The sequence below is a fragment of the Pan troglodytes genome, chromosome 15 (assembly GCF_028858775.2).
Source record: "Pan troglodytes isolate AG18354 chromosome 15, NHGRI_mPanTro3-v2.0_pri, whole genome shotgun sequence".
NCBI lineage: Eukaryota > Metazoa > Chordata > Mammalia > Primates > Hominidae > Pan > Pan troglodytes.
The window spans coordinates 85,796,811-85,814,440 of NC_072413.2; the positions used below are offsets into that span (position 1 = coordinate 85,796,811).

Below are 17,630 nucleotides of genomic sequence, written 5' to 3' on the forward strand. Positions count from 1 at the left end.
TCCCCCAGTGAGACGGGTTTGGCTCCCCAGCCAAAAGTGGTTCCTTTGACTCTCTTCCTTCCTTCCAACATCAACTCATCCTCTTAAAGAAGAATAAACTCTTTTTACTCCTGGACAGTCACAAGCCCAACTGGAAATTAAGTACTAAAGCTATAGCTTTTATTTACTGAGCTTTCCTAATTATCTGGGTGGTTGCAAACTCCACCTGTGCCATGATCAATCCTGGGCCTGCATTAGCATCATAAAACCTAACAGCCTGTATTCTAAATGCACAGCAAATGCCCAGCAAAGGTCCCTGGGGAAAATGGCATGAGATCATTAACTCATCTTAGAAATTCAGGATATTCTTCATTTCCTTTCTCTGTCTCTTCCTCTTTCTTTTCGCAATGAGCAGCGGAGTGTCGTGTTGGGAAATGAAGAAGCAGAAGAAGAGAATGGTACCATCTTGGCACTCACGCCCTCCATTTGTAAATGAATAGATTGTGGTGAGTATTGGTTTCAACCCTGGCTAACCATCAGAATTACTTATAGAATAACAACAAAGTTTCCTGGGCCATCTATATCTGCCTCAGGCCTATTGAATCAGAATTTCCCGGGCCAGCGCATCTGTTTTTTCAAAGCTTTCCAGGAGATTCTTAAGATCGGTCAGGTCTGAGAACCACTGGACTCTATAGATAAAACCCAGGCCACCTCAGCTTCAATAATCACCTTCCATTAAATTTACATTCTAGTTACTGCCATCGTTAAGGATCCTGTTACACACTTGTATTTATAGCAACTAACACATGTCAGAAGGATCCAAATGGTCTATCTTATAGGAAACAATATGTCACATGGGAGGTGGCTGAGGTGCCTCTCAGAAACTTAAGAGTTTATTTGGAGCTAAAACATTTATCAGGAGGGATTCTATTGGCATTTCCAGCTGGCCAGCTTTACCTTTTAGGAAACTGCCTCATGCATTGCAGGGCATAGAGCATCCCTGGCCTCTATTTGCTAAATATTTGTAATATTCCCAGATTCACTGTGGCTATCAGACAGACTTCTCATATGAGGAAACTGATGCCCAGCTCACTGTGAGAGAATGAATAATAATAAATAATTCCTACTTACAGGATTTAAGTAGGATATCATTTATTAAAAATAAAATAAATAATTATTACTTGTAATTATTTATAATTAATTATAATTATAATTAATTTATAGTATTTTATAATTATTTTAATTAACTTATAATGTTATCAATAATATTAATTAAAATTATTATTCATAATTATTATAATATAATATAATAATTATTATTTATTGTGAGACTTAAATGAACAAATGCATGTAAGGCACTTATTACCACAATGCCTGGCACTAAGAAATATTCAATAAATGTTAACTATTATTACTATTGTTGTTATTAGTCCAGAAACACAATCAATTTTCAAATAGGTAAAAATTCTGAAATCATATGTGTGTGTGTGTGTGTGTGTGTGTGTGTGTGTGTGTTGCAAAGAGACCTGCTAGAGTCAGTCCATTGAGAAGAATAAACCCATTTTCTCCCTTTTAAGATGTTTTTTGTCCTACACATGTTACCACTTCATATTGTTCATATTACCTAGAAAGTTATTTAGCTTTTGCTTTTCTCTTAGTTCCCCTTAATTTAGAAATCTGTAGGGCCTCCAGACAAATCTACATGCTCGGTCTGAATGGCCACCCATTCTGTTCACTGGTGTCTAGGCAGGAATGGGTATCTTAGAATCAAGATACTCTCAATATAACCTACCCACCTCTAGGAATACTAACACCCATAACCAACTATCCCAAACAAACAGCCAAACCCCTCTCAAATTATTCTTAGGGTGGGAGTCAAACAACTTATATTTTTGCCTCCCCTGGAACAAGTGTTTTAGCCATTATCTTCATCATCCTGAACCTAAAGATACAAAAATAGGAGGCTCAGAGAGCCTTTCTGATTTGACGCCACTCACAAAGGGAAAGGAGTGCAGGAGGAGAAGATCCCCCAAAGCAGTGGGTGGGGGTAGGAAGGAGACTATGTATTAATAAGAACCAGCACTGAATTATGGAAGACTACACACATCGATTACAACTATGACAAGCCATTCAGTATTTTGAGCTTCAGTTTTCACCTCTGTAACAAGGTGATAAGACAACCAGCTTCATAACATTCCTGTAAAGGTAACAAGAATGTAGCCAGAGCGTTCCCATTATCTGGCTCCTGGGAAGGAATCCACTTATCATCTCATTTTTTTGGTATCTTTTTATTTTATCCATTTTTTTCTTGCTCTCCCTCCCCTAGTCCCCCACCCCGACAGGCCTCGGTGTGTGATGTTCCCCTCGCTGTCCACCTGTTCTCATTGTTCAACTCCCACTTATGAGTGACAACATGCAGTGTTTGGTTTTCTATTCCTGTGTAATCATCTCATTTTTTAAAACTATAATCAGTTAATAAGGTAGTTTTATTACTCATTTTAAAAGTAAGAAAATTGAGATTCAAATTGGGTAAATACTTTGCTCAGGCAGCCGCCTTAGGGATAATGAGTAGAAATCGAATTTTTAGTAAGGTACCTTGGTATGTATTAATATCATATTTTAAATTTTCCTTACTATAACCCCTATTTTATTTCATCACTTCCTTTATAATGAGAATAACTGTCTTTTACCTTGTCCCCTACATCCACACACATATTTATAGAGTTATTTATCCCCTAAGTCCTCTTAACCCAAGACTGAACATGTGAAATTCACTTCCCTCTTTCTCAAGGGTCTTGTTTTTGAAACATTTCATCATTTTGTTGCTTTCCACTGTGCTTCCCTGAGTATCTTACCATGGGGGAATTTATTTCAAATTGCATCACTCACGGAAGACAATTCTAGGGAAAAAAATGTCAGGTCAACACTGAAGGCTCACTTGATCCTTCACATCTTCAAGTGGCCTTGCTCTTATTAATGGATTGTTGTGAATGATCTTTTACAATTTTGCCCCAAAGGTCAAGAAGAGAAAATTCAATAAGTAGTAAAACACTATAAGTGGAAATCACTACGTATGTTTACATTAAGCCAGATGTTTAATAGATAAATGTCAGATGAAGAAAAACTCAAGAATATTATAGGTAGATTCCACTGTAATCTTTTTACCACATTTGCACCAAGATTGGTTCTCAAGTATAAAATCAAAATGAAAAACAGCAAACATCACTTGCTCAGAGCAAAAGACACATTTAATAATAAACATCAAGGAGGTTTCACAATGAAGTCAATGGCAATATCTCAGGACTGAAGGTAAAAAGACTTTCATACTGTGTTCAATATCCTACAATGGCTTTGTATTCGCTACGTGGCCTTAGGCAAATTACTTAAAATTTCTGAGTGTCAGTTACTTCATCTGTAAAATAAGAGGCAATAGGATTGGCCTATTATTTTAAGGATTGACTGACACATGGATATAACACTATATCTGGGACACAGTGGGTATTCAATCAGTGGTTATGTCATTATCATTACCATAAGTCTTTTCTAACATGTGAGAAGGTGCATAGTACAGTATGAGGTAGATAGTGCCTACGTATTTTCCTAAACTATGAAATCTTTGCCCTTTGCCTTCACATGCTTCATGCAGCCTTTTAACATACAGGTGAAAAAGCTAATGAGTAATGAAGTGAATTTAAAAAACAAGGTGTTTGAGAGGATGCAGCCAGGATGCCCATTTTATTGTCATCTCAAAGTTTTAAAACTTAGTGTTAGGAAAATGCATTTGACATTGGAATCAGGACATCTCTTGCTTCAAGTAGAATTCTGTGTGTGTTGGGCCTTTATAGAGCTCTTGAGGATCTTATTATAAGATGACATCATCTTTATCTTGCTTCCACAGACAACTCCTACAATGCTGTTTTCTGAGGCTCCAGAGTATAATCTATGCATTTTCTGCCTGCCAAGAAATTCAGCTCTTTCCTCCCTCAAGTTGCTCAATAACTAAATTGATGATTCTACTAATTTGGGCACCACCCTGTGTCTTTATTAGGACCTGCTCTCCATCGCATGTCTTAAAAGTATTGAAAAAGTCATAAGGGGTTGACATTGGAAACCACACTGTCTTGTTCCATACTACATTCTAAACATTTGCTGTCAAGGTTAAAGAGAAACTAATGAGAAATCTAAAACTCAGGGGAAAAGGCTTTCAAAAGACCTGAATCATTAGGGTACTCTGTTTAAAGCCCCATCTTTTGTTCATAATAAAAATTAGACCTTTTTTTGTCGTGTTACAGAAACAATACATGTTCACTGTAGAAAACTAAATGCAGATAAGACAAAAGAAGGTAAAAACACCAATAATTTTACACACAAGTTGGGAATCCATGATTAACCTTAGGGGTGATTTATGTATATAATATATATATATAAATTTATGGCCACTCTGCTTTGGGGTAAGTTGTTCTGTAGCAATAGATAGCTGGAACAAGTAGCAAGCAAGTTTCTATTATGTTGGTGTTTTAGTCAAGAATCTACTGAGGAACTGAACCAACAGGATACACACACATACGCACACACACACATATAGCTATAGCAGGGGGATTTATTATAAAGAACTGGCTCACAGGATTATGAAGACTGAGAAGTCCCACGATTTGCCCTCTCCAAGCTGGAGACCTAGGAAAGTTGGTGGTATAATTCATCTGTGCCCAAACGCCTGAGAACTGGGGAGCCAGTGGTGTAAATCCAAGTCTAAGAGCTGGAGATGACATGAGATGTACCAGCTCAAGAAGTGAGGCAGCAATCATGTGTGCATATGTGTGTCTTTAGGAGTACTGTATATATCAAGATAAAAGGGGCATTAACGAGTACTATCCAAGTGTGGCCATTTTCCCATTTGGGGAGAAGGTCAAGAAAGAGATGAACAAGTACCTTTCCCTAGGTTGGATGGATGTAGAGGACTTGAGCTATCAGGCTCTGCTTTTGCAGATTTCCTGTCTGCACTGCAGTCTCTGTGTGACAACTCACAATGGTTACAGTCTACTGTATATAACAGCCTTGCAGTTAAGGGAGGAGACCACCCCGATATTGTCTTATGCCCAATTTCTGCCTCCGAAGAAAAAAAGAAGTAAAAACTAAAAGGCAGAAATGAAACCCACAGGCAGACAGCCCGACGCCACACCCTGGGGCTAGTAGTTAAAGATCAACCCCTGACCTAATCGGTTATGCTATCTATAGATTACAGACATTGTATGGAAAAGCACTGTGAAAATCCCTGTCCTGTTCTGTTCCATTCTAATTACCAGTGCAGGTGCATGCAGCCCCCAGTCAGGTACCCCCTGCTTGCTCAATCAATCATGACCCTCTCACACGGACCCCCTTAGAGTTGTAAGCCCTTAAAAGGGACAGGAATTGCTCACTCGGGGAGCTCAGTTTTTGGAGACGTGTGTCTGCCAATGCTCCCAGCTGAATAAAGCTCTTTCCTTCTACAGTTTGGTGTCTAAGGGGTTCTTGTCTGCGGCTCGTCCTGCTACACAGTAAGTGGTGCCTTGGAGGAATGATGAGAGCCATGAAAGGAGAAAAGCTTTGGTTCCACCAATTCTCCTCCAAGGAACAATGGTAGTAACAGTAGCTCAACTAGCAAAGGTGTTTTTCCCAGAGCTCCAAAAGCTCACCAGCAAAGAGACTCCACGGCAGAGCAGAAAGCAGCGATCAGTGGTCAGGAAAGAGCAGAGGTGCTGTGTGCAGCATGTTGGATGAAGGCAAACATGTGAGAAAACATTCTCATTTTTTGAAAAGAAAAACACAGAAGGGAAGTCATATTGTGAAGATGTAAAGAGAAGCTAAATTCTTTTATTGTCTGAATAAAGCCTAGCCACAGACTATGGCCTAACTAGGTGGCCAGCACCAGCGTTTCACATACATTTTTAACTTAAAATTCAACTGCTTTCTGAAAATTTAAGGGACTGTTCTACAGCACTGTGGTACACTGTTTACAAAGACAGCCACCATCAATCCTTTCCCTCCCTGTAAGCTCATGCTGCGTCATGGATCAGAAAGTAGAGTCTTTTTCCTCTCCCCTTAAACCTGAGTGGCTTTGTGACTTGCCTGGACCAATAGAATGCAGTGGAAGCGACACTGTGGCAATTTGGGTGCCTACTACCCCTAGACAAAGACTACCAGGAGCATCACCTGTAGTCAGACAACATTGGGTTATTGACTAGCTGTAGTGAGGAGGAATGTGCACCAGGGGGCGCTGTGCAGTGTCTCGGTGAGAGGGTGTTAGACGTGGAGAGCTTGGGCTTGTGGTAGGCGATTTGGAGAGTTCAAGGAAGTGTGTCCTTTTTTCTGGAATGGATGCTGTCAGGCAGTGGGAGCAATTCTGTGATTGAGTATCTTAATTTTTATCTAGAAGGCAGAAAGAATGGAATGAGACACATTATAATTGGTAAAGAGGCAGTAGTCATTCATATGAGTCATAATATTCTTGTTTTTATCTGTATTTGGACATGATTATGGAGTGATCTTTGTTCCAGCTTGGTCACAGAATAACTTTGTCTGATGTCATTCTTCAGTAGAAATGTTTATGTTTACTAGAAAAAACAAACAAACAAAAACATGATCTAGTAGTGAGTACAAGGACAGCTCCAAGTAACACCACCGTTTAGCTGATAGTGCCCAGCCAGCATTCCCTGTCAAGATTGTTTCTCTTTTGTAAGAGCATAAACTTTAACAGGACTGACAACCTCCAATTTCACTTGGGATAAGCCAGCCACAGTGTAAAAAGTCCAACTATTTTGAGACCACCATGCTAGGAAGAAGCTCACACTAGCTATATGGATAAATCATGCCAAAGAAAACCATGAATCCCAGCTGAAAACAAAAACTAAGTTGCCAATCAAATGGCTGTAGTCAAGCCATCCCAGCAACCCCCTTTTGGGCTATCTCAGCTGAGACTTTAGCTATCACAGAGCAGAGAGAAACAAGCTCTCCTTGATATGGCTTAATGAAATTCCTGGTCCACAGAATCCTGAGAAATAAAATGGCTGTTGTTTATGGCCGCTATACTCTGGGGTAAATTATTCTACAGCAATAGATAGCTGAAACAAGTAGCAAGTAAGTTTATATCATTGTATTAGCCTGTTTTTACACTGCTATAAGGAATACCTGAGACTGGGTAATTTATGAATGAAAGAGGTTTAATTGACTCACAGTTCCAGGTGGCTGGGGAGGCCTCAGGAAACTTACAATCATGGCAGAAGGCAATGGGTAAGCAAGGCATGTCTCCCCACAGTGGCAAGAGAGAGCATGAAGGAGGAACTGCCAAACACGTATAAAACTATTAGATCTCATGAGAACTCACTATCATGAGAACAGCATGGGGAAAACCGCACCCATGATCCAACCACCTCCCACCAGGTCCCTCCCTTGACACCTGGGGATTATAATTCGAGATGAGATTTGGGTGGGGACATAAAGTCAAATCATTTCCATCATGCTGGTGTATTACTCAAGAATCTTCAGATAAACAAAACCAATAGGATACACACAAACACACACATAAACATACAGTGCAAGGATTTATTGTAAAGAATTGGCTCACCAATTATGAAGGCTCAGAAGTCCCACAATCTGCCCTCCCTAAGCTGAAGACTTAGGAAAGTTGGTGTAATTCATCTGTGCCCACAGGCCTGAGAACCAGGGAGCCAATTGTATAAACCCAAGTCTAAGGGCAGGATATAAGATGAGATGCACCAGCTCAAGAAGTGAAACAGGAAAAAAAGGGAGGGAGGCAGATTCCTCCTTCCTCTGCCTTTTGTTCTATTCAGGGCCTCAACAGATTGGATGACACCAGCCCTCCTTGGGGAAGGTAATCTGCTTTACTGGGTCCACCAAGTCAGATGCTAATCTCTTCTAGAAACATTCTCAAAAGCCCAGAAATAATTTTTATCTCGGCACCTTGTGATCCAGTCAAGTTGACACATAAAATTAACCATCACAGCTGGTAAGATAGGCCTTGCTTAATTCAAAACTAAAGTGTTGGACACTGCAATCATCATTTAAAATTATGAAAAGATTCATCACAGGTTAATGCAAATAATCATCCCCTCCTCTTTATATCATAAGAGCAAATGTCAGTATATTATATGTCTGGGGAAGAGTATATCCTTATATTAATAACCTAACTTTATACCTCTGAAGATGTACATAAAGCCAAGCCAAAAAGCCTCCTAGCAACCTGTGTGAAATCACCCACACATCCCAAACTGTCAAGCCTAGGTTATCTCCAGGGTTGCTGTGGGGTTCTCTGATTCAGTCCAGACCAGCCCTAGGAGGAAGTTCTGAAGACTTCTAGAGAACATGCAAGAAATTGGAGCCAATATTTAGACCCATTCCAAGCAGGCCTGTTAGGATTGGGCCATCCCCAGAGCTGAGCCTGACCTCCAGCTCTGACCTGGAAGTGTCAGTGTCCAGTGGGCTTGACTCAGGTCAGAGCACATCGATCACATCAGAACAGCCACCCCATCCTACTTGAGAAGCCCTTCCTAGGGCCTCAGGAGAGAATGCATTCTCAATAGTCTTTAATTTCAGCACCAGCCCACCATAGCAGCCAACAGAGAACCATGGGGTCTCCAGTAAACCATCAGCTGGAGTGTTGGTTAAATTCTGGGGATAGCTGAGTTCTGTTGCAGCAGAAATAATGGAAAAAAACACCAGTATATTTCTCAATACTATGTTTTATTTACGACAGGAGCTTTTGCCCTTTGGACAAACTAAGTTATACAATAGCAAAAATGTGAAATAGGACACATTTCTAACACTTTATTTTGCCATTTCTTTGCTTCCCTTCATCCTTTCTGGGCTCTAGCACCAACTCTGTCATAGCATTAGCTCTACAAGGGCTTGCTCCCATGGTGGTGAGAGAGAGAGAGAGAAAGCGAAGGCTTTGCCTACATGCTGTAGTTTAGCCTAGTCCAGTAGAAAAATAATGCAAGCTGCATATGGAATTTTAGATCTTCTAGTAGCCAAATTAAACTAAAAACAACAGATATAATTCATTTGAACACTGATATGGTTTGGCTCTGTGTCCCCACCCAAATCTCATCTTGTAGCTCCCATAATTCCCACATGTTGTGGGAGGGACCCAGTGGGAGATGATTGAATCAGGGGGCAGGTCTTCCCCGTGCTGTTCTCATGAAAGTGAATGGATCTCATGAGGTCTGATGGTTTTAAAAATGAGACTTCCCCTGCACAAGCCCTCTTCTCTTGTCTGCCACCATGTGAGACATGCCTTTCACCTTCCACCATGATTGTGAGGCCTCCCCAGCCATATGGAACTGTAAGTCAATTAAACCTCTTTCTTTTGTAATTTGCCCAGTCTAGGGTATGTCTTTATCAGCAGTGTGGAAACAGACTAATGCAAATACTGTTTATATAACTATGTCCAAAATTTTATCACTTCAACATCTAATCAATGTAAAACATTTAATAAAATATTTCACGTTTTGGGTTGCTGTTATAGAAATCCAACGTGTGTTTTACAACCACGTACAGCACATCTCAATTCAAACTATGACACATGCCAAGTCTTCAGTTGCCATACGTAACCATGACTACCATTTTGGACAGAACCTCTCTACTTAATTGTTACTTCTCTATCTAGTCTTCCATTTTTTGAATGATTAGCTAGTTACTCTGTCCAATGAATTAATCCAACAATGAAATAGATTCACCTTCAATGCAATACATTGGTATTAACAGGGGTATAGAATGCCTTGATAAAAATGTTCAGGATTATGGCAATCCATCAAATGCCTCTAGCGTTCTTCAAATCACACAGACGGCCTCCTATGCCTTCAGATGATATCATTGTGAAGGTAAAAATAAAAAGCCTGAGGAAAAAAAATTACAGAGCACAGAACTGATCCTAATTTGGCATAAAGTTGAGGTAATTTCCATTTCTAGGAGAATTTTTAGAGTAATAGGTAAATACATCCCTGAGAAAAAAGGAGGACAACCTTTCTGGGTCATAACAATGATGTACATTCTCACTTTTCTGAAAACTTATCTTAGCAGGAAAAAAAATCCTTAGGAAATTCTCCAGAGCAAAATGGTAATCAGCTGTTAAAAGCATAAATTAAAGAAGTCAAACTGAAAAGTATGGAAGGTGTCATACGGTTGTGAAAAGAGCATGGATTCCAGAATCAGACAGACCTGAATTCACAGTGTGAGTCATACGAAGATATCATATGGTTGTGAAAAGAGCACAGATTCTGGAATCAGATGGGCATAGATTTATGCTGTGAACTTGGGCAGATGCCTCCTTGGTACCAGATTCCAAGGGGAATTGGAGGGAATTGTGGGGAATGCCATTTCCCTTGCAACGTTACAGGGATTTAAATATGCCTGATACCATATGGGACCCTGAGTAGACAATATGTATTTACCTCCATATTGTTTGAGTGAACATCAATAATCTTTCTGATATAAATGCTGCTGAACTGGTCTGTGAAAACCTTAAGAATGAGACAAGTAAGCCATATTGCATTGTCTGCCCATTAAAGCCAAAATGCTGTCCTCCAGGTACCTGCCCAGCCAGTTGCTGTACATTGCAGGCACACATCTTCCTGCAAGGCATCCTGGGAAAGTCAGCTTCAGAAAGGTCAGCTCACTCGGGAGCAAACAAGCTCTCATGAACTATGGGTATCCTCTCAGTCATAAACCCAGTTCTAGGAAACAGTATTTACCAGTTACAATATCGCTGGAGGGCTTAGGTGAGATGCCAGTGAGACCCCAGCCCCAGCCAGTGTTCCAGGTTCTTGCCATACTCACAAGAAAGAATTCAGAGATGAGTCAGAGTAAAGGGAAAGGCAAGAAGCTTTTATTCCAAAGTATTCGAGTAGGAGTGTGAGTGAACTTGGGAGAGTGAGTTGCACACAGTGGAGTATGGGTTTCTAATTTAATGAGCTCTTCTAATTAAAAGACGGAATGATGAGAGCTTCTAGGAAAAAGGTGGAGATCTCTTAGAATTGGAGTGCCACCCATTTTTCTACTAAATATGGGCATGATCGGATCTGTCATGGCACTAGTGGGTGAGTGACTTAGGAGAGTAATGAGTGTATAATTATGTCTGGGGTAGGACATGGGTCAAATCCAATGTCATGTCGGACTTAGCTGGTTTTAGTCAGCTTAGCCCCCATCCTGTTAGCAAGGGTCTTATCAGCCCAGGCTTATCTTTGTCCTTGTAGCTAATTTTAACACCTCCTTTCTTGCTGTTGGTGATATTGTTGCTTGATATTTTCCTGCTTCTCCTGTAACCATCCAGCATTCCTATTTTATGGGCGTTTTCTTAAATTAGGGGGTGAAATAATCATTAGATATTCTGGAAAAGGAGGGCATTTCAGGGACCCGTGGTTACTAACCCAAACGTTCTCTCTTATTTATTTCTCTCTTATCTCTCTTATTATTTCGGTTTGCCTAGAAGAGTCATGGACATATCACTCTGACCAGGGTTTTGGCTGTTTTTTCTCTTATTTTGAGTTTTCTGTTATCCTATAGTTTATTTGCCTAGTTCTTATTTTAGCTGTTGTTTGGGTTTTTCCGTCCTTCTGTCACCACCCAGGGCTATGCTCCTATCAGCAGAACACAGCCAACAAATCATTAGTTTGCTAATGACACAAGTGATAGCAATGCAGTCCATGGATTGACTACTTCTTAGTCAAGTGTCCACCCTTCATCCAATCAGCTGTGGCCTTAGTCGGGTGTCTACCCCTCATCCAATCAGCTGTGGCCTTGCTGAAGGTGGCATTCTGAAGTCAGCTACCTACTTAGCAAGTTGTGTGGGCAGAAATTCATCCCGAAGTGACGTGGACAGACAGTCCTCCGAACTATGGTTAGTACAGTTATGGGTCATTTAATGACAGGGATACATTCTGTGCAATGTGTCATTAGGTGATTTTGTCATCTTTCAAACATCATGGAGTGTACTTACACAAGCCTAGATGGCATCGTCTGCAACACACCTAGGCTATATGTTATAGCCTATTGCTCCTGAGTCACAAAGCTGTATGGCATGTTACTGTAGTGAATACTGCAGGCAATTATAACACAGTGGTATTTTTGTGCAAATATATTGAAACATAGAAAAGGTACAGTAAAATACAGTATAAAAAATTTAAAAATGGTACACCTGTATAAGGCAGTTACCATGAATAGAGCTTGCAGGACTGGAAGTTGCTCTGGATGAGTCAGTGAGTGACTAGCAGTGACTGAATGTGAAGACCGGGGACATTACAGTACACTATTGTAGACTAAACACCATACACTTAGGCTACACTAAAATTTTAAAAACATTGTTCTTTCTTCAATAATAAATTCTTAGCTTACAGTAACTTTTTTACTTTGTAAACTTTTAAATGTTTTACAGCTTTTCAACTCTTATCACAACACAACTTAAAACACAAACACAGCTGGACATGGTGGCGCACTCCTGAAATCCCAGCACTTTGGGAGGCCGAAGTGGGCAGATCACTCGAGGTCAAGAGTTCAAAACCACCCTGGCCAACATGGCAAAACCCCATCTCTACTAAAAATACAAAATTAGCTGGGCTTGTTGGTGCATGCCTGTAATCCCAGCTACTGGGAAGGCTGAGGCAGGAGAATTGCTTGAACCTGGGAGGCAGAGGTTGCAGTGAGCCAAGATTGCACCACTGCACTCCAGCCTGGGTGGCAAGAGCAAAACTCCATCTCAAAAAAAAAAAAAAAAAAAAAAGCCACACAAACACATTGCAGAGCTGTACAAAAATATTTTCTTACTTTATATCCTTATTAAGTTTTTTCTCTTTTTAAGAATTTTTGTTTATTGCTTTGTTTTTTACTTTTTAAAATTTTTGTGAAAACCTAAGACACAAACACGCACATTAGCCTAGGCCGACAAGGGGTCAGGATCAATATCACTGTCTTCCATCACCACATCTGGTCCCACTGGAAGGTCTTCAGGGGCAGTAACACACATGGAGATGTCATCTATGATAACAATGCCTTCCTCTGAATACCTCCTGAAGGACCTGCCTGAGGCTGTTTTACAGTTAACATTTTGTTTAATAAGTGGAAGGCATATACTCTAAAATAACCATTAAAAATTGAGTAAATACATAAACCAGTAACACAGTTTATTATCATTATCAAGTATTATGAACTGTACATAATTGTATGTGCTACGCTTTTACACAACTGGCAGTGTAGTAGGTTTGTTTACACCAGCATCACTACAAACACTCGAGTAATGTGTTGCGCTAGGACTTTGTGATGGCTGCATCACTCAAGGATGGGAATGTTTCAGCTCTGCTATGATCTTATGGGCCACTCTCACATATGTGGCCCATCAGTGACAGAAACGTCATCATGGAGCAGAAAGCTGTATGTTGCATTTCACAGATAAGGAAACTGAGGCTCAGAGAGGATAAGTAACTTGCTCAGCTCCCTCCCCAAGTTCAGGGACCGTGTCTGGTTGCTGTTACCTAGTCGTAGTACTTACAGCACTGCCTGTATTATTGAAGAGTGCTATATTGAAGGGTGTTATTTGTTGAATAATTACAGGGACAAAGGACTCCAAAACTGTGGTTTCTATACCTGCTGTTCTCAACCTTGGCTGTGCATTCACATCACCTGGGAGGGTTTTTAAAATCCCAGTTTTCAGGTGACACCCCCAGGCCAAATAAATTAACATCTCTACTCCTCACATGATTCTGAGATGCACCAAAATTAGAGAACTCTGGTCTAGAGAAGCACTTTTCAGATTTCAGCTTGAATTAAATCAGCTGGAGAACTTGTTAAAATGCAGATTCTGGCTCAATGAGTCTTGAATGGGCCCGAGATTCCGCATTTCTAAAAAACGTTCTAGTTGCCTCTAAAGTGCCTTTGCAATACTGCAATTATTATTTTCAGGAGGGCTCTGTCCCCCACAGCTATGATGAAGATTCAGTTCATAATGTGTTCACAGGAGAGGTGGTAGTGCTTAGTAATTAGGAGCGTAGAGACTAGGTGAGATATTCTGGCTTGGAAACCTGCTACTGCCACATAATAGCTATTAATATAAAATCTGGACAATTTTCTAAACTGCCCTGTGCCTCAGTTTTCTTATATGTAAATCAGATATGAAAGAGTACCTATAAATAAGTACTTATAGATATTAAATATGAAGACACATGCAAAAGACAGAACAGGGCCAGACATGTTGTAAGTGCACAGTAAGAGTGAGTTCATTGTTATTATTCACTGAGTATTTCTGATCTTTCTTAAGCTGGAAATGTCAAGGGCTCTGGAGCTTGACCACCTGGGTTCAAATGCCACCTTCACTCATGTTAACAGTGTGGCTTGGGCAACCGACTTTACCTCTCTGCACCTGTTTCTTCAATGTGCAAATGGAAAGAACATCACCTGCCTCTTAGGTTGTTCTAAGGATAAATTATATGCAATGCACTTAGAATATGGCCAGACTAAAAGGTAAATGTGCAAAAAATATTTATGAAGGTTGTCATTATCGTTATTATTACCACGTGCCAGGCACTGGGGATGCAGAGGTAAATCAGAAGCTTCAAGCGTAGCCCTTGTTGGAACTGAAAAGAAATTGCAGATGTAAAACCTTTGATTTAATGAGGTTTTACAGTGTCCAGTCATCCTTGAAGAGCAAGCAGAAAAAAGGAGATTCTGTCAGTTAATATCTCCTGTATCTAGAGTCATTCTCTTGGTTATTTTTACTCTTTGCTTTAGGCCTCTGATTTGCTTAAAACTGATGGCTTGAAAAGGGAAATTCATCTGGATTCCCTCACCAAGCTGACAGTCCACTGCCACTGTTATTACAATGATTTATCACTACTCTTTCCATGCGGATGGTGACAGGCAAAGGAAGGGGTTTGCCATCTTACACCCTGACTTCGATACCCATTCCCCAGAAAAAGCAGCTTGTATCTTCCAATCTCACATCGTAAGAGCTATAATCCCTGGTCCAGCTAAACCAAAATCTCCCCAAGATGCATCAGATTGTAACGCCCAACCTTGTTTTTACTAACCCTGTTTTTAGACTGTCCCTTTTCCTTTAATCTCCTAGACTTGTTGCCACCTGAATTGACTCTCCCTTAGCTAAGAGAGCTAGACAGAATCCATCTTGGCTCTTTCACTGGCAGCCCCTTCCTCAAGGACTTAACTTGTGCAAGCTGACTCCCAGCACATCCAAGAATGCAATTAACTAATAAGATACTGTGGCAAGCTATATCCGCAGTTCCCAGGAATTCGTCTGATTGATAACACCCAAAGCCTCCAGCCCATCACCTTGTAATAGTCTTAAAGCCCCTGCACCTGGAACTGTTTACCTTCCTGTAACCATTTATCCTTTTAACTTTTTGCCTACTTTATATCTGTAAAATTGTTTTAACTAGAGCCCCCTCCCCTTTCTAAACCAAATTATAAAAGAAAATCTAGCCCCTTCTTCCGGGCCGAGAGAATTTTGAGTGTTAGCCGTCTCTTGGCCGCCGGCTAAATAAACGGACTCTTAATTTGTCTCAAAGTGTGGCGTTTTCTCTAACTCGCTCAGGTACAACAAGATAATGATTAAACTACTGTTTATGTAAGTAATTGCCAGGTACGCTACATGAAAATAAATTTATCAAATAGTTACCAAATAGTAATAACTAATATGTATTAGTGTGTTTCCTGAATAGCAGCATATTTATTATAGAGATTCAGCAAACAGAACTCTCAGTTCCTGGGAATGTCTGCTTTCTACTCAGCATACTGTAATGTCTCTCCCTCAGATTCAGGAATGCTGAGAAAATAACTCTGTGAGTAGAGATTGAGGCAAATGAAAATTATGAAGTATATATTGTTGATATTCTTTGTATGAGTTCAGACACACACACATTCACTCTGTAAGCTGGCAAAAATAACGACTGAAAAAGGGAGTTGAAAATATTATGCGTAAGTTGGAGTTTGAGACACTGATACAGACAGGAGAGGGAAATACTGGGTAGAAGAGGGCGGTTCCCTAGCAAAGACCCCACACTCAAGCCTGGAGACCCGCGGGCCTACGTGGAAATAGGCATTTCTGTTTTCGCACCCAAAAAGTTGCCTTTTGGCCCACCACGCCCCCTATCCTGTACCCATATAAACTCCAAACCCCAGGCTCCAGAAGCAGATGAGCAGGTGAGAAGACAAGGAGAAAAACAGACGAACAGAACGGAACAAAGCGGCAGAGAAAGAAAGAGGAAGAGGAACATCTGAACACCAAGAGGAGTTCAGCTGGGGGCAGCTGGAGAGGGGTTCAGCCACTGGACGGCCAGGCTCCAGGGGAAGATCATCTTCCCACTCTTTCCTCCCTTCTGGCTCTTCATCCATCCCACTGAGAGTCACCCCCACCACTCAATAAAAACCTCCACATTCATCCTTCAGGCCCCTGTGTGTCTTCCAGGATGCTAGGAAAGAGCTCAGGATACAGAAAGCTGTTACACTGACCCATTGCACTTGCAAAAAGGAAGCAGGTCCCTTGAGGTGGTTAACACTTGAGCAATCTGCAGATGGCAAAGCTACAACAGCATTATAACACTGGGGCAGCAGACATCCACCCTTAGACACTACTGTGGGGCCGGAGCCCAAAGCCCTCACCCTGGCTCCTGTACCGTCCCATCTTTGTGCTCTCCCTCTTCTCAGAGGTTTGAGCAGCAGCAGCAACCAACCAGTTTAGCCACACCCCTGTCTCATGTCCTGCAAGGGAGATCAGGGAACTCTCCAATTTCAATACTTTCTGTATTTGTTTCTTAGGGCTGCTGTAACAAATTATCACAATTCGGTAGCTTAAAACAACAGAAATGGATTTTCTTGCAATTCTGGAGGTGAGATATTCAAAATCAAAGTGTGGCAGGGCCAAGCTCCTTCTGAAGGCCCTAGGGGGGCATCTGGACCCTACCTCTTCTGCTTCCCATGGATCCAGGCATTCCTGGGCTCCTGCTTGCATCACTCCAATCTCTGCCTCAGTCTTCTCATCTTCCCTCTGTGTCTCTCTTTCGTGTGCCTCTTGTAAAAACACCTGTGTTCAACAAATTTTATGGGAGGCCATTAGTTTGGACTAACCACCTGCCTGAGGCCCCCGGCATCAGACCCAAGGAGAATGGAGTCACTTGTGCTAAGTGCCACATAATTAAACTGAACTTTGAAATGGGTCAGCTTTCAAAAAAAAAAAAAACCCCAGGAGATCCCAGTCAACCTGAGTCAGTTTAATTTAAAAGTCCTCTCTGTTTTCTCCTTAAAAGGAAAGTAACTTTGAAATAACCGATCTGCATTTTGTCCCCTGATTCTGCTTTCTCCAGACCTTTTCTGGCTCTAAAGCCAAACCCCTCTTTTCTCAGCAGCTGAACCCAGCCCAACTCAGCCAAGAGTTACTTTTGCAAAAGTGGTTTATTTCTGTGCAGAAGCATATGCGTCATAAAGCTAATGAGCTTAAGCTTCACGGCCCTGAATAGCAGGGACTCTCTCAAGGGGGCTGCAGGCATTTCATATCCATAATCTGTTATTATTTTTCTTAAAGAGACTCCCAAAATCCTGGATGTTTCAGGCCTGAAAATCTTGGATCCACCCCATCTTTCATAGTATATCCAATGGCA

General features: G+C 40.9%; 1 long non-coding RNA gene across 1 annotated transcript in view; it reads right to left on the bottom strand.

Moving 5' to 3' along the window:
• The window catches only part of LOC107968323 (uncharacterized), a 245,353-nt gene extending 228,297 nt beyond the window's left edge, over window positions 1-17,056 (bottom strand). Inside the window, exon 1 of the long non-coding RNA XR_001709425.3 lies at window positions 16,937-17,056. This is a non-coding gene — a long non-coding RNA (uncharacterized LOC107968323). The remainder of the gene's footprint in view (window positions 1-16,936) is intronic.
• Window positions 17,057-17,630: the final 574 nt, after the last annotated feature.